The following is a 19411-nucleotide window of genomic DNA, read 5'->3' on the forward strand; positions in this document are numbered from 1 at the left end:
CTATTGGTAGTTTATTGTAGGCAAGGTTTTTTTTTTTATTCTGGGGGGGGCTTTTTATTTTTATAGGGCTATTAGATTAGGGGTAATTGTTTTTATTTTGGATAATTTCATTTGTTATTTTTCGTAATTTAGTGTTTTTTATTTTTTGTACTTTAGTATTTTTTTATTTTTTGTAATTTAGTATTTTTAATTTTTGTAATTGTAGATTTAATTTTATTAGTAGTGTTAATTTATTTTAATGTGTAATTTAATTTATTTAATTGATAGTTATTTTAATTTTTGTATAATAGTTTAGTATTATAGTAATGTTAGTTTATTTATAGTTTAAACTTAGGATTTTTTAATTTCACAGGTAAGTTTTTATTTATTTTAAGATAGGGATCTTGACTTTTAATTTAAAGTTAGGGGGTTGTTAGGTTTAGGAGTTAATAGTTTAATTTAGTTTTTGGCGCTGTGGGGGGCTGGCGGTTTAGGGGTTAATAGGTTTATTTAGTGGCAGTGATGTGGGAGGCCAGAGGTTTAGGGGTTAATAACTTTATTTAGTGGCGGCGATGTTTGGGGAGCAGCGGAATAGGGGTTAATATCTTTATTATAGTGTGGGCGATGTTGGGGTGCGGGGGAATAAGGGTTAATAACTTTACAAAAAATGTTGACAAATTAGAGTATCATGAAAATGACAAATTAAAAATTAATTAAATATAATATTTTATTTGTTTATACTAACAAAGACCTCATGACCGTAGTGTGAATTATTAAGAACGAGTTAGTATAACAAATTAAATATTATATTTAATTAATTTTTTAATTTGTCATTTTCATGATACTCTAATTTGTCAACATAGTCTATTTCTTATTACTATTTTTTATTTAATTTTTCATTCATAATGAACATTTTATTAACCTCACTTCCACATCTAAACTATCACTCACTAATCCTCCTGACACACTTAGATGGTTAATTACCAACATCACTTAATTCACTGTAGTATTTAGCTTATTATAACACGTCACTTCTTGCACCATCATTCCCTCTTCCTTTCACCTTTTTCACTCGACTAGTAACTAGTTGTCTTCTTTAATATCACATCTTAATGTCATATAAATCTCACACTCATTCACACTTTATTCACGATCGCCTTTCAATGTAATACAATCATATGTAATTTTTCACTTTAGATCATTAATTTCATGATGAAAGATTATATTCCATGGACATCTTCTATGAATTATTTTGATTAATTGCACTGTCAGTATAATATAAAAAAAAAGTCTTTATGTACAATTAAGCCTGTACCTTCTGTACCTTACGTACACAATCGCCATGCATAAGTCACAATACAATCAATACACTATTTATAATGTTGGTACTATCGGATACATCGGGGAGTGTTTTAGTTAAGGTACTACTATTGGAGATCAAGAGCTTGTTCCAACATACGTTCATGCTTATTATTGCTCCTCTGCTTGCCAAAGTAAATCTATGACATTTGACAGATGTGAAGATTGTTCTACGGTATCTCAATACCGAGGGAAATTTTCCAACTCCACCCCGCTATGCCATCACAAACACAATGATATGTCATTGGTCAACATACATACACACGCCAATTGGGGGCGTGTTCCAAACAGCCTTAAAAAGCCACCAACAGCGCAGCGTGTTCACCTTTGAAAAAGCTACGTTAAGTAGCGAAACATGTTAGGGACGATAGGGCAATGGTGAGGAGTCCTAGATCTAAGTCTAACTCTAACCCTAACACCCCCCTAACTTAAATATAATTTAAATAAATCTAAATAAAATAACTACAATTAACTAAATTATTCCTATTTAAAACTAAATACTTACCTATAAAATAAACCCTAAGCTAGCTACACTATAACTAATAGTTACATTGTAGCTAGTTTATTATTTATTTTTATTTTACAGGCAACTTTGTATTTATTTTAACTAGGTAGAATAGTTATTAAATAGTTATTAACTATTTAATAAACTACCTAATTAAAATAAAGACAAATTTACCAGTAAAATAAAACCTAACCTAAGTTACAATTACACCTAACACTACACTATAATTAAATTAATTCCCTAAATTAACTACAATTAAATACAATTCTCTAAAGTACGAACCCCCCCCCCACTAAATTACAGAAAATAATAAAATAATTACAAATTTTTTAAACTAATTACACCTAATCTAATCCCTGTAATAAAATAAAAAAGACCCCAAAATAATAAAAAGTCCTACCCAATACTAAATTACAAATAGCACTTAAAAGGGCCTTTTGCGTGGCATTGCCCCAAAGTACTCAGCTCTTTTACCTGTAAAACAGTACAATACCCCCCCCAACATTAAAATCCACCACCCACACACCCAACCCTACTCTAAAACCCACCCAATCCCCCCTTAATAAAACCTAACACTAACCCCTTGAAGATCACCCGACCTTGAGAATTCTTCACCCAACCGGGCCGAAGTCTTCAACAAAGCCGGGCGAAGTGGTCCTCCAGACAGGCAGAAGTCTTCATCCAAGCCGGGAAGAAGAGGTCCTTCAGATGGGGCAGAAGTCTTCATCTAGACGGCATCTTCTATCTTCATCCATCCGGCGTGGAGCGGGGTCCATCTTCAAGACATCCGACGTGGAGCATCCTCTTCTTTCTTCATCCGACGACTGAATGAAGGTTCCTTTAAATGATGTCATCCAAGATGGCGTCCCTTCAATTCCGATTGGCTGATTCTATCAGTCAATCAGAATTAAGGTAGAAAAAATCCTATTGGATGATGCAATCAGCCAATAGGATTGAACTTCAATCCTATTGACTGATTAGAACAGCCAATAGGATTGAGGTCGCATGGGTGGTGGGTTTTAATGTTGGGGGGTATTGTACTTTCTTTTACAGTCAGGCAATGTTGGGGGCAGCAGATTAGGGGTTCATAAATGTAATGTAGGTGACGGCGGTGTCCGGAGCGGAAGATTATGGGTTAATAATATAATTCAGGTGTCGGCGATGTCAGGGGCGGCAGATTAGGGGTTAATAAGTGTAAGATTAGGGGTGTTTAGACTTGGGGTTCATGTTAGGGTGTTAGGTGTAGACATAACTTTTATTTCCCCATAGGGGCTGCGTTAGGAGCTGAATGCTGCTTTTTTGTTGGTGTTAGGTTTTTTTTCAGTCAACTATGCCCCATTGATTCCTATGGAGAAATCGTGCACGAGCATGTTTAGCCAGCTCACCGCTAATGTAAGCAGCACTGGTATTGAGGTGAGATGTGGAGCTAAATTTTGATCTACGCTCACTTTTCTGCGGCTAACGCCGGGTTTGTAAAAACCTGTAATACCAGCCGCTGTTTGTAGGTGAGCGGTGAGCATAAACTGCTCGTTAGCACCGCATACCATTACCAACAAAACTCGTAATCTAGGTGTATGTTTGTACAAAGGGTACCCATGGTTAACATTACATATTACAATTATAAGGACATTACTTCTGCTCTTATGCTGTAGAGGGACATGTCTACTAGCTTATTAAAAAATAATTATTATTTTTGGTTTAAGCAGAAACATGTTTTTTAATGGGGTTTTTTTGCAATATATATTCAAATACTATTTGTCCCTTACTGAAAGTGCTGATGATCCAGTCAGAAGCACTAGGTCACACAATCAGCTTTCCACTAAGTACTATCAGTTGTATGTGGGTTACCTAGGGATTCTTCTACTATGTGTTTAAACTCTTTCCTTGAGCAAAACAAATAGCATCAAAGGTTTGCTATTATTACAGTTACATGTTTGAACAAGTTTGATGAAAAATGCAAAAATAGGAAGTAAGGATGTGAGCGCCAAAGGCAGAGGTGATGAGATCAATTGGCTGATAATGGAAAATTTAAAATATAGACATTTATAAATATATTTAATACATAATCTATAATAAACAATTAAGAAGGACAAATGATTTACAAATGATTTACAAACATGGATCCATGTGTACAAACATTTAAAAACAGTTTCAGGAATACAGTATTATATGTTAAAAACAATGAATACAGTATTATATGTTAAAATCAGTATTATATGTTTTAAAACAATGAAAATTCAACATAGGGAGTATTAAATGTGGCATGTTTGTTATAAAAACCAGAGTATATACTTATTAGAAAGTTCAAAGTTCAGTGGCCGAATGTAGAACAATCCAGTGAAAAAAGTCCAAAACAACCAAGTAAATAACTATATATCCTAAGTCATTGGGTGCTCAAAAGTGCTGTAGAAAAAAATAATCCTATTGTGATGAAATCCAAAAGTCACAAATAAAAAAAATCAAAAATACAAAAATGAGTTAAATCCGAAAAATGTGACAAAAATGGCAAAGTGGAAAATATAAAAGATAAAAAATGTGTATAAAAATTTAAAATTTGAAGCACAAAAAACACAAAAAACAATAGTGTATTGTGAAACAGTTCCAATGTTAGATGGAGTGATACATCCTTAGTGGGGAGTGATGTGATTAGAAAAAAGGCTTAGTATAAATTCCAAAAAAATGCAATAAAACCTGTGGAAAAAATAAAGAAAACAAATCCTAAGAACAATATAAAATACTGGTTTAGAGTATTAGAAAATATCTCACCATTTTTGTCGACGTGTTCTGCCTGGGGTCAGGCCTTTATCAAGACTAATTAACTGCTGAGATAGCAGTACCTTTATAGGATTCATATCAAGTTCTAATTGCTGTGTTTGGGTGCCAAAATTCCTGATTCTGAGGACCGCCCCTGTATTGATGCTTTATGGGTATGAGCAACCTCTCAAACGTATGGGCAATTTTCTGAAGTTACCTCAAAGTATATGTCTAATTCTAAGTAAGAAGTTTCCTTCAAAGTGTATGTCTAATTGTGTGTTTGCAACACTCAAAAGTCTGCTCGAGTGATTGGTATAGATAAAAAATTGGCTTGTGTAAGTAGTCCCAACCGCCAGAAGTAAACAGACGTCACTTCCAGTTTCGGATAGGTGACGTCATTTCCTTTTACCGGTTTCGATTATACCAGATGTTTACATCGATCTTATGGCTGTTATGGGAACAGGATGTGTGCAAGACGTCTATCTGAGATTTTGGGCAAGATCGTGATCGTATACTGGGATAAAATAAGCTTTATGCAACAAATTCTATGATGTAAGAAGGTTGATAATTGTTAAGGTATATTATGTAATAAAAATGTTGTACAGTAAAACTCTGGGGTAATTTAGAAGAACGGTTGATGTAATACAAACGGATGATGTAATAAAAGCGGATGCAATCAATAGGAGGTCTTATGCACTATAAAACTATGTATTAAAAGTCTGTTTATAAAAAAATAGCATCTAACACATCTTATTGTGATATTTGATTTTTAAATATGTTGTCTCTATATTTGTGATGATATTAAATAAATTGACCTTAGATTGTAATGCTTGATAGTGAGGTCTGGTGGAAACATCACTCTATTCCTGATTTAAAACGACACAGTAAGGACCATAAGAGAATAATCCTTACATAAATGGGGGTCTATATTATTAAGTCCCCAAAAAATTGTGTGTTAAAAATTAATTAAATAAAATAAAATTGAGAGAGGATACCAATGGATGAACCAGGCATGTATTATTAGACTTTACGAATGTAAAGTCTAATATGTATAAAAACATTGTAGAATAAAGGGAACTTTAGCGTATAATAAAAAATCCAACTGATATTTATAAGAACACTCATGTGTCACCCATTTTTATAAGGCAAAAACCATAATGTCAGATGTTATAGGACATGGTGGGGAAGATCCAGAGCTAATAGTAGACTCATAATACATTTCTATTATAGGTAGATGGTGGTGTAATGGATTGAAGTAGACATACTTTAATAAATTATAAGGAGAGAAGGAACATATATTCTAAAATAGAATCCAGAAGTATTGGACTAAAATTTTAGTGGCATTGTATCCTCAGACAAAGTACTAAACCATCTATATAACATGAAGATGTCTCTAGAGCAGTGTTTTTCAACCAGTGTGCCGTGGCACACTAGTGTGCCGTGAGAGATCCTCAGGTGTGCCACGGCAGACTGACAACAGTGTGACATATTTTTTAAACTTTGCTTGTTTTTTACTCCCAATGCAGGGGTAGTTTGTAGGAGCATGGCATAACAGCACAATACATACAGTATGTGTGTGTTTGTGTGTATGTGTATATATATATGCTGTATTAGGCTACAATGTGTGATTTTTTTTTACATTTTGGGATGGTGGTGTGCCACAGGATTTTTTAATGTAAAAAAGTGTGCCACGGCAAAAAAAAGGTTAAAAATCACTGCTCTAGAGCATATTGGGATTTTTATTTAGGACCCATAATGTCCCTTCCTCGGTGAACAAATCAGCCTGACATATGGGAAAGGGGGAAAAGCCTAACATTAGGATGGTATTATGTCACTGGGGATTCTACGCCTACATGGTGGTGAAGTAAAAACACTAAAGACTGGAAATGGACAGTTGTAGTATCACTGTGCCTATAACTGCAGCAGAAAAATAGAGAAAGCGCACATCTGATTCAAGGTAGGAGTACTTTATTCAGGAGCAACACACGCTAGTAATGCACTTACTAGAGATAGGTTAAAAAACAGCAGTGTACAAGATAAAATACAGCTTCACCAGAAACCAAGGCAGCGGGAGATCCAGGGCGTCCAATTGAAAATCTTCAAACGATACCCGGCAAAGAGAATGATCTTTTATACCAATCGGATACGTCCTTGGGCCACCTGACGTCTGTATCTACGGATCCTTTGAACAGACACAATACCTCTACGCGTTTCGCCGGCGACAACCCCGGCTTTTTCAAGAGTAATAGGCTGTAGTGATATCAGTCCTTTTATACCATAGAGAGGTGGTTGTCTTGTGCGACAAATCCTACATACCTGTGCCTATAAAATCTCCTTGGATGGTGTATCTCCAACTCATATCCTAATATATGTGAATATATATAAAAAAGTATGAATGTCTAGAATCTAGTTAAAATAAATAAATATGTAAAACCTATAAAAGTAGTAGATATCTAAAATTACTTCCTAAGTTGTAAAAGGTGTGACAAGTCTTCTTTATTGTTGAAGCCCTTTGGGATACAGGCTGTCTAACGTAAATATCTATTTGGATTCTGAATAGAGTAGTTTTTGCTCGTAGTCTCCGCCTCTCCAATTTTTCTGGATTTTTTTCAGTCCCCAAGTATCTGAAGTCTTTGACATTCCCACCATGTTTTTGTGTATTTGTTTTTTAACATATAATACTGATTTTAACATATAATACTGTATTCATTGTTTTTAACATATAATACTGTATTCCTGAAACTGTATTTAAACTTCTGCACACATGGATCCATGTTTGTAAATCATTTGTCCTACTTAATTGTTTATTATAGATTATGTATTAAATATATTTATAAATGTCTAGATTTTTAAACACTCTGGGCCTAGATTTAGAGTTTGGCGGTAGCCGCCAAAACCAGCGTTAGAGGCTCCTAACGCTGGTTTTGGGCTACCGCTGGTATTTAGAGTCAGTCATTAAAGGGTCTAACGCTCACTTTCCAGCCGCGACTTTTCCCTACAGCAGATCCACTTACGTCGATTGCGTATCCTATCTTTTCAATGGGATCTTCCTAACGCCGGTATTTAGAGGTCGTGGCTGAAGTGAGCGTTAGAACTCTAAACGACAAAACTCCAGCCGCAGAAAAAAGTCAGTAGTTAAGAGCTTTCTGGGCTAACGCCGATTCATAAAGCTCTTAACTACTGTGCTCTAAAGTACACTAACACCCATAAACTACCTATGTACCCCTAAACCGAGGTCCCCCCACATCGCCGCCACTCTATTAAAAATGTTTAAACCCCTAATCTGCCGACCGCACACCGCTGCCACCTACATTATCCCTATGAACCCCTAATCTGCTGCCCCTAACACCGCCGACCCCTATATTATATTTATTAACCCCTAATCTGCCGCCCCCGCTATCGCTGACCCCTGCATATTATTATTAACCCCTAATCTGCCGCTCCGTACACCGCTGCCACCTACATTATAGCTATGTACCCCTAATCTGCTGCGCCTAACACCGCCGACCCCTATATTATATTTATTAACCCCTAATCTGCCCCCCTCAACGTCGCCTCCACCTGCCTACACTTATTAACCCCTAATCTGCCGAGCGGACCGCACCGCTACTATAATAAAGTTATTAACCCCTAATCCGCCTCACTCCCGCCTCAATAACCCTATAATAAATAGTATTAACCCCTAATCTGCCCTCCCTAACATCGCCGACACCTAACTTCAATTATTAACCCCTAATCTGCCGACCGAATCTCGCTGCTACTGTAATAAATGGATTAACCCCTAAAGCTAAGTCTAACCCTAACACTAACACCCCCCTAAGTTAAATATAATTTAAATCTAACGAAATAAATTAACTCTTATTAAATAAATTATTCCTATTTAAAGCTAAATACTTACCTGTAAAATAAACCCTAATATAGCTACAATATAAATTATAATTATATTATATCTATTTTAGGATTTATAATTATTTTACAGGCAACTGTGTAATTATTTTAACCAGGTACAATAGCTATTAAATAGTTAAGAACTATTTAATAGCTACCTAGTTAAAATAATTACAAAATTTCCTGTAAAATAAATCCTAACCTAAGTTACAATTAAACCTAACACTACACTATCAATAAAATTAATTAAATAAAATTCCTACAAATAAATACAATTAAATAAACTAACTAAAGTACAAAAAATAAAAAAGAACTAAGTTACAAAAAATAAAAAAATATTTACAAACATAAGAAAAAAATTACAACAATTTTAAACTAATTACACCTACTCTAAGCCCCCTAATAAAATAACAAAGACCCCCCTAAATTAAAAAAATGCCCTACCCTATTCTAAATTACAAAAGTTCAAAGCTCTTTCACCTTACCAGCCCTTAAAAGGGCCCTTTGCGGGGCATGCCTCAAAGAATTCAGCTCTTTTGCCTGTAAAAAAAACACATACAATACCCCCCCCCAACATTACAACCCACCACCCACATACCCCTAATCTAACCCAAACCCCCCTTAAATAAACCTAACACTAAGCCCCTGAAGATCTTCCTACCTTGTCTTCACCATGCCAGGTATCACCGATCGTTCCAGGCTCCAAAATCTTCATCCAAGCCCAAGCGGGGGCTGGCGATCCATAATCCGGCGGCTGAAGAGGTCCAGAAGAGGCTCCAAAGTCTTCATCCTATCCGGGAAGAAGAGGGCGATCCGGACCGGCAACCATCTTGATCCAAGCGGCATCTTCTATCTTCATCCGATGACGACCGGCTCCATCTTGAAGACCTCCACCGCGGACCCATCTTCTTCTTCCGACGAATGACGGTTCCTTTAAGGGACGTCATCCAAGATGGCGTCCCTCGAATTCCGATTGGCTGATAGGATTCTATCAGCCAATCGGAATTAAGGTAGGAAAATTTCTGATTGGCTGATGGAATCAGCCAATCAGAATCAAGTTCAATCCGATTAGAACAGCCAATAGAATGCAAGCTCAATCTGATTGGCTGATTGAATCAGCCAATCGGATTGAACTTGATTCTGATTGGCGTCTATATTTTAAATTTTCCATTATCAGCCAATTGATCTCATCACCTCTGCCTTTGGCGCTCACACTCCTTACTCCTATTTTTGCATTTATGTTTTAAGGTTGACTAGGCACCCTTCTGGAGAGAGCTGTAGGTGTTCTGACTAGCGCCAGACCTACGCACCCCTTTCTTTTTGATGAAAAGTGCCCCAAAAAATATGTCTATTTCCCAAATCAATTTACATACAGTATATTAATAGACTTTGTGCAGTGTCATTTAGATTTATTCATTTTCTTGGATTTAAAACATGTTTTCTGGTTGTTAAAAATGTATCTATTATGTGTTCACTTTGCCTTAAAGTGAGGAATTATCTTTAATCCGAGCAAAAAATGTATATTGTATTTCTGTAATTAATGCAGCATCGCAAGAAAGGGGTAAAGAGGCCCTTCATGAAGAGAAACCTCAGGCCAAAGAGAATGGCCCTCCCATGGAGGATCCTTCTTGCAATTCCTGGAGTAAGATGGGAGCTCACTTTTGGAATACAGAATCAGCTACCGTTCCCCCAACCTGTACCTAATGTGTCCCCTCTGACTATGGGAGATGACTACACCCAGCTCGCCCTGGTAGAAGATAGAGCAGAAGGTCCTCAGCCCCTGGACCTTTCCCAACCTGTGTGGGCCTCACAACATTTTCAACCACAGGCTGCACCACAAGGGGAAGAAGAAGACAGAGAACAAAATGAGGGCCGTAATGTCTTTGTTTGCAACATACACCCATAGACGTCTCCTGGTGCAGAGGCAGATGGTGAGAGAGCTACAAGCAATACACTAAGAAAAGTGTAAAGATTGGTGGTGTGCCTTGAACAAGAGTGAGGCTCCAGCACCACGGAGCGTCCCTTCCCTAAGCTGGTGTCTCTGGCCTTGCCCTTCTGCACCACATGCTACATTTGCCTCTATAGCCGGGCATCCAGCGTGGAGGATCCTCTTCATATGGTCATCGCCATACACTGAAGCTTGAATGCAAGGTCCCCTTTTAAAAATGGGGTACCTTGCATTCCTATTGGCTGACATTTTCAAATCAGCCAATAGTATGGGAGCTACTGAAATCCTATTGAGTAATTTGAACATTCAATCGGATTTTAGAATCTCTCATCCTATTGGCTGATTTGAAAATGTCAGCCAATAGGATTGCAAGGTACTCCATATTTAAACTGATACCTTTCATTCAAGCTTCAGTGTACTGCGGTGACCTTATAAAAAGGATCCTCCACTCTGGATGTCCACGCCGCCGGCAAAGATGCTCCACGCCTCCACAGCTCCGCACCTCCACAGCTTCGTGCTACTGGGATGAAGAAAGAAGATGCCCCTGCAATTGATCAAGATGTTGCTGCCTGGATGAAGACTTCTTGCTGCCTGGATGAAGACTTCTCACCGCCTGGATGAAGATGGATGTCCGGACTTCAGGAATCCGTGAGTAAATTTTTCAGGTCATGCACATGCCTAAAAACACCCACAGAGCATGATGCTTGCCACAACCCATGTCTGTTTCCTCCAGGCATGACACTTGGAGTTGAGGCCAAACATTTTAATCTTCATTTCATCAGACCAAAGAATCTTGTTTCTCACAGTCTGAGAATCCTTCAGGTGTTTTTTTTTTTGCAAATTCCAAGCAGACTTTTATGTGTCTTGCTCTGAGGAGAGCCTTCCATATGGACACTCTGTCATAAAGCCCAGATTGGTGGAGTGTTGCAGTGATGGTTGTCCTTCAGAAAGTTTTATCTATATCAATGCTTGATCTCTGGAGCTCAACCAGAGTGACCATCTGGTTCTTGATTAGGTGGACTCCAAAGTGTAGAAATATCTCAAAGATAATCAAAAGAAATATAATGCACCTGAGCTAAATTGTAAGTGTCATAGCAAAGGGTCTGAATACTTATGTCAATGTGATATTTCAGTTTTTAATTTTTAATAAATATCCAAGGTTATCAAAAATGCTTTGTCATTTTAGGGTATGTAGTGTAGATTGATGTAAAAAATGTAATTCATACTATTTTAGCATAAGGCTGCAACACATAAGTGGTCATGATCTCAAGCTGAAAGGTAGTAAGATTCAGAAGTATTTTGTGGAAGTACTTCTTTACAGAAAGGGTGATTGATTCATAGAGAAAGCTTCACAAGAGGTGTTAATGACAAACACAGTGGGGGCTTCCAGAATGCCTTGGATAAGCATAAGGATATCCTACGAACTATATGTTTATACTTTTAGGAAATATGTGGCAGACTTATTGGGACTATGGTTCTATCTCACATTACAATTTATATTTCTATGTTTCTATAACAAAATGTGAAAAAAATGAAGGGGTCTGAATACTTTCTGAATGCAGTTGTATATCTACTAAAATCCCCTTAAACTTTAATGGGGATTTCTGTGGAAAATCATTTGATACGTTTTACTAAAGAATTATGATCATTACCCAATATTTGTTATTGCAACCCAAGTTCTCCTAGTGACCGATCAGAAGTCTATTCCTATATAGTTAATTTCCATAATGACTTTTTCTTGTCTCGTATATTTCTGTATCTCAATTAAAAAAATATATTTATTACTTCTTAAAAGATTTCAGTAGTTCAATATTTTCTATAACAACATACACCTTATCTAAATCTGTACACACCTGCATGCTTGCTAAGCTTTTAATGCCAATTTTTGGAATGATCCAAATTCAAGGTTAAAAATTGCATCTGTTTGCTATTATGCAATTATTCTTGTCTGGTATTAAATATTACCTTCCTGTAACACTGGGTCTACTGGATTCATTTTAATAGAACAATCTTTAATGTCAGTGATCCCCAATTTTTTTTTTGCAAACTGAGATTATGTAAAGGCAATATTGCAAATGAATGTCATTCTAAACATTTTTACATTGAGAGTTTATGCTGAAAGAAAGATATCTTAAAGCAATTTTGGACTTTTTTCACCCTCAGTCCAATTTCTGTAAGATGATCTCATGTGAGGGATTTGACATTTTTAGTGTCTCTCAACATTCTGCATAAGAATCACTATTTTATGTGATCTATAAATTGACTAAAAGTTCTAAAAGTCTTCATCTCATTGGGCAAGCCAAATTATGTGATAGATAAATAGATACAGATAGATAAATAGATACAGATAGATAAATAGATACAGATAGATAAATAGATAGATACAGATAGATAGATGGTATAGATAGATAATAAATAGATAGATAGAGGTAGATTATCTGTAGATAGATTACAGATAAAATAACATTTAAATTGGGTATGTAGTTACAAGATAAAGGATATAGAGACGTATACGTTAGGTGAGATGGGGATACTAGGGAATGACTCCTTACATGTTCTCTTGTAAGTAAAGCCCACAGTGTCCTCATGACTTTACTTGGCTTTACCTGGACAACGTCAAATTATGTTGGACTTGTTTTATATTCATTTCATTCCTACCCACACACATTTCACTTTGGTCATTAAATTATCAGTGAGTATACCTCTATATGACAAACAGACCACAGTATATGGGCTTATAAAAAAAACCTAAGGCTTGATGTCTAGGAACTAAACTAAGCCAAAGGGGGGTGACATCTGGTTAAATGATGTTGCTTTTTACTATGGCTCATATTATGTAACCCAACAAGATCCCTGGAGGTTCTAATAGCAACTTAGAGATAAATATTATTACACACTCCTTGGGACATGAAACCCACATTTTTTGTTTTGTGATGCAGACAGAGCATATAATTAAAAAAATCTAAGTTTCCAGTATACTTTTATGATCAAATTTGCTTCATTCTCATATTATTTGTTGACATCTAGATAGATGGAGCACTTAATGGCAGGAAATAATGCTGCCATATAGTGCTATTGCTAATGTGTAACATTCTTGCAAAACTTTAGTTATATAATGCAGCGGGCACACGCCTGAGCTTACATCCCTGCTTTTCAACAAAGGATAAAAAGAAAACAAATACACTTTATATTTGAATCATGAAACTGTTCAGGTACTAAAATGTTCAATTCAAATAAAAATAAAAACTGCACATCAACCATTTCTCTGCACTATTTTTAGATGCACATATTTTCCATAGCATAGGCACAAAGAAAGCAACAAGCGGGTCATGATCTTAAAGGGATAGTCTAGTCAAAATTAAACGTTTATGATTCCGATAGAGAATGCAATTTTAAGCAACTTTCTAATTTACTCCTATTATTATTTTTTATTCGTTCTCTTGGTATCCTAATTTGAAAAAGTAAGAAAGTAAGTTGAGGAGTCTGCTCATTTTTGGTTCAGCACCTGGGTAGTGCTTGCTGATTGGTGTCTAAATATAGCCAAAAATTGGTCGGCTCTTATGCTTACATTTTTGCTTTTTGAAATACACGGCTAGATTATGAGTTTTGCGTTATGAGCTATGCGGTGCTAATGAGCAGTTTTTTCTCACCGCTCACTTACCTACAGCGCTGGTATTACAGGTTTTTAACCCCTTAAAGACCAGCGACGTACCCTGTATGTCATTGGTCTTTTTTTGGGACTTGATTGTTATATAGCGCGGTCTTGCCACCAGCGTTGAGACTGCTCTATTCCACAAAGCCTGCTGGAGGGAGGGTATTAATAGCGTCTTCTTGCTAGACTTGTGCTATTATGTCCTGAAAAAACCCTTAATGACCAGTGACATACAGGGTACATTGTGGTCATTAAGGGGTTACAAACTCAGCGTTAAAAGACAAAAAGTGAGCATAGAGCAAAATTTTGCTCCAAATCTCACTTCAATTAAAGCGCTGCTTAAGTCAGCGGTGAGCTGGTCGTACGTGCTCATGCACGATTTCCCCATAGGAGTCAACGGGGAGAGCCGGCTGAAAAAAAGTCTAACACCTGCGAAAAAGCAGCGTATAACTCAGTAACGCAGCCCCATTGGTTCCTATGGGGAAAGACATTTTATGTTTACACCTAACACCCTAACATGAACCCCGAGTCTAAACACCCCTAATCTTACACTTATTAACCCCTAATCTTCTGCCCCCGACATCGCCGCCACCTATATTATATTTATTAACCCCTAATCTGCCGCCCCCAATGTCGCCGCCACCCTACCTACACTTATTAACCCCTATTCTGCTGCCCCCAACGCCGCCACCACTATAATAAACATATTAACCCTTAAACCGCCACACTCCCCGCCTTGCAAACATTAGTTAAATATTATTAACCCCTAATCTGCTGTCCCTAACATCGCCGCCACCTACCTACATTTATTAACCCCTAAAACTGCCGCCCCCAACGTCGCCGCCACTATATTAAATGTATTAACCCCTAAACCTAAGTCTAACCCTAACCCTAAAACACCCCCTAACTTAAATATAATTACAATAAATCTAAATAAATACTAATATCATTACCTAAATAATTCCTATTTAAAACTAAATACTTACCTATAAAATAAACCCTAAGCTAGCTACAATATAACTAATAGTTACATTGTAGCTAGCTTAGGTTTTTTTTATTTTACAGGCAAGTTTGTATTTATTTTAACTAGGTAGTTAGTAAATAGTTAATAACTATTTAGTAACTATTCTACCTAGTTAAAATAAATACAAAAGTACTTGTAAAATAAAACCTAACCTAAGTTACACTAACACCACACTATAATTAAATAAAAACTACATTAACAACAATGAAATAAATTAAATTAAATTAGCTAAAGTACAAAAAACAAACACTAAATTACAGAAAATAAAAAAACAAATTACAGATATTTAAACTAATTACACTTAATCTAATAACCCTATCAAAATAAAAAAATTCCCCCCCCAAAATAACCCCCCCCAGCCTAAACTAAACTACCCATAGCCCTTAAAAGGGCCTTTTGTGGGGCATTGCCCCAAAGTAATCAGCTTTTTTATCTGTTAAAAAATAAATACAAACAACCCCCCCAACAGTAAAAGCCACCACCGACACAACCAACCCCCTAAATAAAAAACCTAACCTCCCCATTGCCCTGAAAAGGGCATTTGGATGGGAATTGCCCTTAAAAGGGCAGTTAGCTCTTTTGCAGGCCAAAACCATAACCTAAAAATAAAACCCACCCAATGCACCCTTAAAAAACCTAACACTAACCCCCTGAAGATCGACTTACAGTTCTGAAGACCGGACATCTATCCTCAAGGAAGTGGCAGACGTCTTCATCCAACCGGGCCAAAGTCCTCAACGAAGTCGGGAGAAGTCTTCATCCAAGCCGGGCGAAGTGGTCCTCCAGACGGGCAGAAGTCTTCATCCAGACGGCATCTTCTATCTTCATCCATCCGACGCGGAGCGGGTCCATCTTCAAGACATCCGACACTGAGCATCCTCTTTATCCGACGACAAAAGACGAATGCCAATCGGAATTAAGGTAGGAAAAATCCTATTGGCTGATGCAATCAGCCAATAGGATTGAAGTTCAATCCTACTGGCTGATCCAATAAGCCAATAGGATTGAGCTCACATTCTATTGGCTGATTGGAATGACGTCCAACTGAATAATGAAGGTTCCTTTAAATGTCGTCATCCAAGATGGCGTCCCTTCAATTCCGATTGGCTGATAGAATTCTCTCAGCTAATCGGAATTAAGGTAGAAAAAATTAATTATAGTGTAGTATTAGGTGTAATTGTAACTTAGGTTAGATTTTATTTTACAGGTAAATTTGACTTTATTTTAACTAGGAGGCTATTAAATAGTTAATAACTATTTAATAACTATTCTACCTAGTTAAAATAAATACAAGGTTGCCTTTAAAATAAAAATAAATCCTAAGCTAGCTACAATGTAACTATTAGTTATATTGTAGCTATCTTAGGGTTTATTTTATAGGTAAGTATTTAGTTTTAAATAGGAATAATTTAGTTAATTGTAGTTATTTTAGTTAGATTTATTTAAATTATATTTAAGTTAGGTTGGGTTAGGGTTAGACTTAGATTTAGAGGTTAATACATTTAATATAGTTGCATCAACGTTGGGGGCGGCAGAGTAGGGGTTAATAAATGTAGGTAGGTGTCGGCGATGCTAGGGATGGCAGATTAGGGGTTAATAATATTTAACTAGTGTTTGCGATGCGGGAGTGCGATGGTTTAGGGGTTAATATACTTTTTTATAGTGGCGGCGATGTCCGTTTCAGCAGATTAGGTGTTAATTTTTTTTATTTTAGTGTTTGCAATGTGGGGGGGGCTCGGTTTAGGGGTTAATAGGTAGTTTATGGGTGTTATTGTACTTTTTAGCACTTTAGTTAAGAGTTCTATGCTATGGCGTTAGCCCATAAAACTCTTAACTACTGACTTTTAAATGCGGTACCAGGCTTGACAGGAGAGGCTGTACCGCTCACTTTTTGGAAGACTCGTAATACCTGCATTATGCAAGTCCCATTGAAAATATAGGATACGCAATTGACGTAAGTTGATTTGCGGTATTTTTGAGTCAGGCCAAAAAAGTGAGCGGTACACCTGTACCTTCAAAACTCGTAATACCATCGGGCGTTAAAAAGCAGCGTTGGGACCTCTCAACACTGCTTTTTAAGGCTAACGCAAGACTCGTAATCTAGCCGCATGTTTTTTAATCAGCTCATCTTTTCACCTGTACTCAAGTTCAGATATCCCCAAAATGTGGCTTGTTAGGAATTCCTGAAGACAGGTTTGAAAACCAGTGCTCTATCTTAATAATGCAAGGTTAATTTTGACTTTCCTATCCCTTTAAGAATTTCAGCTAATTAGTAAGTCAGTAATTTCTGTTTGGAGTACTGTAGCCTAAAGGTAAATTTCTCTTGGAACAAATTTAAATGTGTCTTCATGCCTTGTAGTTAAATAAGATTATCAAGACACAACACATATGCAGCAGTCTGTTTGAATCTCATGAAAAATTAAACGTTGGTTCAGCAAGCAGAATGTATATAGTAGTTAATATCTTTGCAGCATTAAAGTGTTCATTTCACATATTTCTAGTACTTTCCATGTGTATAAACTAGGATCTGTATGATCGTATCCACCATTTTCAAAATATACCATAACATTTAATGAAAAATGAAAAAAAAAAAAATACAATTGCTAGCATTCTACAATTATAGCTAGTATCATTTACAATTTAAATTAAGTAATGCTTTCTGTCATAGGGACTCTACATATAAATAATGCAGGCAACTGAATTCCTATATTTAATACATTTTATCTGACTTTGGGAGAAATTATATTATACATGTGAGTTCATGTTTCCATAATGTATAATAATAATCTATACAGACTATGTATAAATAATGCAGAAACAGCAGTTAGCAGAGCTCCTAGCCGCTGTGCATTCTGCAAGATTGCTATGCTTTGGGAACCCTCCCATTTCTCCCTCAGGACTTTTATAAGTACTGCTAGTCATGCCCTTGATCTCCAGACTCCCAGCCCAGCTATACAAACTCTCTACCCAACACTACCCCAGATTTGATATAACTCTGCCCTGATTTGCAGAGACTTCACCTACAGAGGTCCTTGATAAAGCCAACAACTTCCATTCCTAATAGTTTCCCGCTGGGAGTTAAAAAATATCGGCCAAGATTCATAACAGCTTGTGAGGTTGCTGTTTATGGTAAGATCAATTGCTTCACCTATCTTTTGCCAGAGAAGCATTCCTGTCATCTATATCTATAATTGTGTGAGGTGCTCAATATATGATATCTTGCACATCAAATGAGATCTATTAGAAATGTGGGAAAACAGTAATTGCATTTGCTATACATGGAAAACAGACTTGCAAAACAGTTTATGTAATTGCTCATAATTATAAAATAGTCTTGTCTGTTTTCCTGTGAGACATCTCACTGGCTAGAATGAAAGATGTCTCCAAGGGCTGGTAGTGGGCCTTATATTAAGCCAGATTACAAGTGGAGATCTATTTAGTTCTTTCACCATATTTTGTTTTCTAAATATCCTTTATATATATATATATATATATATATATATATAGGAATATCTATTTAGAAATACTAAGAACATACGGCTAGATTACGAGTCTTGCGTTAGGGTTAAAAAGCAGCGTTGCAAGGTCCCAACGCTGCTTTTTAACGCCCGCTGGTATTATGAGTCTTGCAGGTACAGGTGTACCGCTCACTTTTCTTCCGCGACACAAGCTTACTGCAAATCCCCTTACGTAAATTGCGTATCCTATCTTTTCAATGGGACTTGCCTAATGCCGGTATTACGAGTCTTGGAAGAAGTGAGCCGTAACATAAAACTCTTAACAAAAGTGCTAAAAAGTACACTAACACTCATAAACTACCTATTAACCACTAAACCGAGCCCCCCCCCCACATCGTAAACACTTAAATAAAGTTTTTAACCCCTAATCTGCCGACCGGACATTGCCGCCACTTTAATAAATATATTAACCTCTAAACCGCCGCACTCCCGCCTCGCAAACACTAGTTAAATTTTATTAACCCCTAATCTGCCATCCCTAACATCGCCGCCACCTACCTACATTTATTAACCCCTAATCTGCCGCCCCCAACATCGCCGCTACTATATTAAATTTATTAACCCCTAAACCTAAGTCTAACCCCCCTAACTTAAATATAATTTAAATAAAATGAATTAAAATTACTATCATTATCTAAATTGTTCCTATTTAAAACTAAATACTTACCTATAAAATAAACCCTAAGCTAGCTACAATATAACTAATAGTTACATTGTAGCTAGCTTAAGGTTTATTTTTATTTTACAGGCAACTTTGCATTTATTTTAACTAGGTACAATAGTT

Source organism: Bombina bombina, chromosome 5 (assembly GCF_027579735.1).
Source record: "Bombina bombina isolate aBomBom1 chromosome 5, aBomBom1.pri, whole genome shotgun sequence".
Taxonomy (NCBI): domain Eukaryota; kingdom Metazoa; phylum Chordata; class Amphibia; order Anura; family Bombinatoridae; genus Bombina; species Bombina bombina.